Raw genomic sequence first — 6,064 nt, forward strand, 5'->3', positions numbered from 1 at the left:
CCAGATTAATGCGTTTTGCAGTCAAGTTTTGGGCTACAAAAAAAAGCCACAGCACAGCATTAGCATTATGATTGAGTTATCGGTTTAAGATTATGGCCAAACATTTTTGTGCCAGTGTCTCGAGTCGAGGATTGTACTATGGACTGGTCGTGAGGGGCAGCATCTGGGATGATTTGAGCGTTGTGCCATAGCCATAAAAAGGCAAGCTGCATGCAATGAAACCGAATCAGCAGGGCAGCCATATCTATACGTATGTATGGCTTCCGGTGTCGGGATCCTTGGCAATCCTTGGCATTGCCGCCCTTCGGATTCCCAAATCCTGCCTAACACCACCGCCTCTCTTGTACGCCCCCCCCCCCACCAAAAAGGGAGGCGTGGCAGACACAAACACACTGGCAGTGGCAGTGGCAGTGGCACAGACGCAGACGAGCTCAGTGTTTAATTAATGTACGGATTTCGGGTTTCCTTTTGTGCAATCAGAGTGCAAATCAACTGTCAATAAGGCATTGAGCACACACACACTCACACACACACACACTTGAAGGGACTGCATGTGTACATGAATACATATACATATATGTATATTTTTCCCTTTTTTTTTGTTTTTTGTTCCATCTTATTTTTATTTCATGCTCAATTTTTAACTGGTCTCTGATTTTCCCTTTTCGGTAAGCTGCAATTTGTGAGCTTGTCAAATAAATTGGTAATTCGAGCTACACACTACCACACACACACACACACACTGCCACTCAGCAATTACGCTTCACAAACGTTGGCCGTTACGTAACACAATCCATGGAAAGTGACTTACAGCCGCACAAATTGCGTATACGCAGCGTTAACCGAACCGAATTTATTTGCATCGTAGCATTCGCCTAAGTATTGTATGAATTTGAAAATGCACAAATATTTTTCAGCCAACGCACTAAATGAAATGAAGAAAATGCTAAACAAAGCATAAACGTTTTCCTAAATAATTTGATTATTTTTAGTTATATCTTCAGTTTTAAATCTGTAACCCAAGCGCAATGGCCTGTCTAATTTATGTTGTGCACGCAACACAAAAGTGCTCGTTTTTGTTTGTAGTGGAAATAGTGCTCACTGCGCTGCGTTTAAAATGTCATCAATTCCCGGATCTGCAGGACGAAGTTGCCGTTGTTGCCTCTTTTAAGGCAACTGCGACAGGCGGAGGCTCAAACAAAGTCCTTTTGTCCTGTCTTTTGTTGTCAGCTGAGCACAACAGCCGCAAGATGGCTGCCCAGTGACCCACGCACCAGCACACGCACACACACACGCACACTCACACACATACACAAACAAGGACACTGGGAAAACACTAAACTGTCGCCGCTTTGAAGTTCTTCTGCTGCTTTTCTGCCATTTGCGAAAGGTGTACCCAGTTATTTGCATTCATTTCAAGTTTAAACCATAAATACGACATATATATGTATATATACATATATTATATTTCTGTTTTAGACAATCTCCCTAACTTGAAGCTAACTTTAAGCTTAATAATTATTAAATTTTAAAGCAGGGTATTCAAGATCTTGATATCGCACTGCAGGCGGCTCCCTTGTTTTTTATGAATATTGTGCTTGTTTTTCTTCCGCTTTTCGTCCTTTATCCCCCCGTTTTATGTGTCAAGTTTGCCTGTTGCGCTTCCTGGCCGCCTTTTATCCTGTGGCAGGACTCGCTGCCACTCGCCGGGCGTCAAGGGAAACAAATAACAAAATAAAAACCATTGCCTCGCCTTAATTAAAAAGTTAAATTTTCGTGCTCCCCAGCCTATGAAGCTTGGCGACAGTTGCTGCTCCTCCCAGCAAAACTGTGGCGCTTTGGCTTTGTTGCCATTTTAAACACACACACACACAATGCCGATGTCGTTGGCCGACTGACAGTCCAGACATTCCACTCGAGCGTTGCCAACAAACCAACAACAAGACGGCGGCGATTGCAGTTGAACAATCTCGAACTCGCATTACCATTACGGTTTCATTTTAGGGGCAAGCCGGCACTGTCGGTCACTTTGCTGCGCTCATCTCTAGGGTATTGGGTATAGGATATACACTATACACTAATATCTTCATACATCACCCAAAAAGAATGGGCTTTAAAATTGATAATAACCTCAAAGGGAGTCCTGTGAATTCTCTTTAAGACACTTTTATGAACAAAAAAGAGTGAAAATAGACTTATAAGATTTACCATAGTTCTTAGCACAAAATGGCTTTGTGCATAATTTTTGCCAACATTTTGCCTGCTTTCTAAGAAGCGCTCTTCAAATAATCCTTAAACTCTGCAAGTCAATAACATTTGGAAGCTGCGGGCGCTTACAGCGAAAAATGAAAGAGCTTTATAATGACTGAACGCTGAGACTTATTTAAAGCGAGTAATTTGTAGTATTTTTGCTTTTACTGGAAAATAAGAAAAAACAGTGGCCAAGATAAAAGGGAATCGCATAATCAGCCCTGTTCTGTGGCCGCCAGTTTTTCTCCAATCCCCCCGAAAAATACAGCAACATGGACATTCCCTCTAATTGGCATTAGGCAAAAGTTTTTTAGCCGGCGAGCATGGGCCAGCAGCAGCCTTGATGGTTTTCAAATACAATTAACACTGAAATTATTTTAGTGCGTCAACTTTAAGCCGCTTAGCTGCCATTCGCTGGCTGCCACAAACATGGCTGCACTCAGCAAAAAGCCATTAACCTCTTTCCACCTCCCCACCACCACTTGACTCCGCAATCTGCGGGAAAACGGAAAGTTTTTACTGAATTCAAAATGAAAATCGACTGGGCTGATCAGCAGTTTTGCTGCTAAAATAGAAAAATATCTGTACAGCTGGTCCTAAAAAAATAGTGCAAGGGCTTTAAAAATATCTAAAAGTATGCAGAGGAAATAATCTCTGATGTTTAGTTGGGCAGCTTCTCTGAATTTGGGATATTCGGGGTGTTGATGAAACCAAAATGAAAGTAATAACCAATTGGTGAAAAGCATTTGAAGACAACAAACTCCGGGCACATGGGCCTCAGCTGCTTTAAAGAGTCATCAGGGGAGTTTGGGGCTGTGAATACGAGTACATATGCTGATATATGTGGCTCTGGTGCGAGTGGATGATGAGCTCCGAGGCTTTGTGCAAATTAAACGCTTAACTAACCATTAAACAAAGTTTTGCTTGTAGCTCTGCGGTTTTTATTCTTCTGCCCCTCTCCTGACCCCCTTCTGCCACTCACTTCAAATGGGTTTTTTGGTTTTAACATTGCAATGGGCTGATGTTTGCTGTTGGCTTTGCTTGTTATTTTTAATTAAGCAAATTTTCAGCACAAAACATAAGAAAACAGCAAACAAAGAGCAGAAAGAGCGCCAAAAGGGTATCCCCAAATATATCAGTGTGTGTGTGTGTGTGCAAAGTGCGTGAGTGGAAGTATTAAAGTATAAATAGGGTAGGCTATTCCAGTTAAGCCACAACAGATTGTTAATTGAAAACATTTAATGGCAAGAATAACGAAATTCCGAGCGAAAAGCTCAAAAAGTAGAAAAGGAAAATTAGGCACACACTGCACACAAACAACGCATTTAAACCCCAGCAATTAAAATAAATCCTTGTTAACCTACCTCAATTCTAGAAGTGCCATTAAAACTCCCATTGAACTTTGTAATATATGACGTATTTTAAGTATATTGCAACAAATAAATGAAAATTTGAAAGTTATCCCAACCAAACTGTATATCCCTTTGTTTCAAAAATATTTGCGTATATTTTATATTTTTGCTTAATAGTGTGCTAAAAGTACCGAAAAGTAGGCAACGAAAATTAGCTGGCACACACATACTCGCACACCACACACAAGGGCATCAAGAAATTGGCAAATACTATAAAATGAAAACCAAACACTGAGAGAACAACTCCAATGATTAAACGGTTTGTCAGTTTTGGTTCATTTTTTTGTTCCTCTTTCCCGCTTTTCCACCTCCCATATGGCCATCCCTTTCTAAAGGATCTCGCATGTGTGCATGTGTGCGTGTGTGTGTGTATGTCGGTGTTTGTGTGCAACTAGTTTGAGCAGCTTGTTTATCTAGTTGTACATATATTTGGCTAACTGCCTTCAACCGCAAAATGTTTTTGTGCCCGTTTTTCCCCCTTCAGAATTCCATCTTGTGCCAGCTATCTCGCTCGCACTCGGTCATGCTGTCTCGCTCGACGTAAAATTTTACGAGGCTCAATTGTAGCATATTTGAATTTGCACAGTTTTATGGCCTCCGATTTGCCCCAAAATAGCAATAAAAAACGCCTGGGAAAACTAAATAAATAAATAAATACAAATTGCTTAAAATAAATAACACGCAAATAAACATTAAGGGGAAAAGTAGAATAAAGATTAATTGGATTAAATTAAGTTTTTGTGTAAGTTTAAAGCAGAAAATCATGTGCATTGTTTTACTTCATTTGCTGTTTATTACAACATAGAAATATTCAAAGCCTATGTGATTTCTGTCTTTCGAATATTTAAATTCGGCAAAAATCGAACATTTCACTGAAGAATTTTATTATTTTCATCATAAGTATGACAAGTAAATAAAAAAAAACTCGCTATCTTCTTGTTGCAATCAATTCGCGTTTAATTTCTGATACTTCCCACTTGCCATGTACATCCATTTAAAGATTGCAGCTACAAACTACTGAATCCGAAAATTGTTTTTTGTAACAACTTTTTGACTGTCGCTGCCGGCTGCATGGCTGCAAAAAAAAAATAATAAAAATGGTCAGGATACTTTATAATGTTATTCTGTTGCTGCTGTTGCTGCCACTTTTCTTGTTTTTGCAATGGCATTATCCGACTTTCGCTTTGTCACGAGTGCTTACTTTTTTTCTACTGTTCCCCTGTTTATTTTTGCAAGTTCATGCTTTTGTGTCACTGCGAATGTTTTGCATGCTTTACTATTTTTCGGGTTGCGCCAGCAAAAATAATTGTAAACTGAACAAATTATTTGAATTTTCCCTACATGCCTACTAGTTGCCTTTAATGAGTTTACAAAATAGGAAAAAACTCGAGTACAAGTACACATTTCTGTGAATTTCCTGATTTCAGCATCATATCAATGATCGGCTAACAAATAATTTTCTTGGTGAGATTACACCACTCTAAATTTCTATACAAATATTTTGGAATGACAATGCAATATGAATTCTTCGATTAGGGTACTCGTAATTCGTTTCATTCTGCTAACGGCCTTCGTGCCTATTTTTTCTTTGCCTTCACTTAATATTTTTTACCATTGGATGGGTTGTCCTTGCACCTACGTACATACATATCTGTAAATAAATGCATGCATTTCGGTGAGCGCCCCCAAAAGTATGTTATGCCTGGTGCATTCCACATTTTCACAATTCCAAAAAGGACGAAAAAGCGCCGCCGCCCATTCGATTTTTATATGCCGTTTTCAATAAACAGACGCCGCTTGGCGAGCTTTTTATTCTGCGTTTTGTCTGCTTTTCCTGCTTTTCTCGTCCTGCGGCAGGCCTTCAAAAACAATCAAATATGGAAATTTCTCGGACCCCAATCGCCATACACCAACCAGTATCCAGTATTCAATATCCAGTTTTCAGTAGCCAGTACCCAGTATCCGAAGCTGGCAACTGGGCCACACATAATGCACATATGTGTCCACAGCGATGTTGTCCTTGTCGCTGCCACATCCGTCTGCCATATCATGCTATATGCCCATATTCCCCATATCACCCCCCAAAAATTCCCCCCCCCCCCCTCGATTTGACTGCATATTTTTGGCGTGTAAAAAAAGAAAGGGGGAAAGGGCAAAAGGGGGGGTTCGTTGGTGGCGCACAGATAACTATTTTCGATTCCGCATTTCAGTGCGTTGAGGCGGAAATATTTCAATTGTGGGGCTGACTTGTAATTTTTCATGCACTCTAGTGGTGGCAGGCGGCCACAATGTGGGTGGTGAAATCAGCTGTTACACTTTCATAATATACGCCCCACCCCCCACACCCCTTCCCGATTTTTCGGTCCATTTCAATGGCCTGATGATGGCCGAATAAAATGATA

The 6,064-nt window shown here is 40.4% G+C and overlaps 1 long non-coding RNA gene across 1 annotated transcript; it reads right to left on the reverse strand.

Annotated features, from left to right (window-relative positions):
- Positions 1 to 4,432: 4,432 nt before the first annotated feature.
- LOC26534587 lies at positions 4,433 to 5,732 on the reverse strand. The gene is made up of 2 exons (XR_001453791.3): positions 4,864 to 5,732; positions 4,433 to 4,737 (listed from the first exon to the last, which is right to left on the reverse strand). It is a non-coding gene; the product is annotated as an uncharacterized LOC26534587 (long non-coding RNA).
- Positions 5,733 to 6,064: the final 332 nt, after the last annotated feature.

The sequence above is a fragment of the Drosophila yakuba genome, chromosome X (assembly GCF_016746365.2).
Source record: "Drosophila yakuba strain Tai18E2 chromosome X, Prin_Dyak_Tai18E2_2.1, whole genome shotgun sequence".
Lineage (NCBI taxonomy): Eukaryota > Metazoa > Arthropoda > Insecta > Diptera > Drosophilidae > Drosophila > Drosophila yakuba.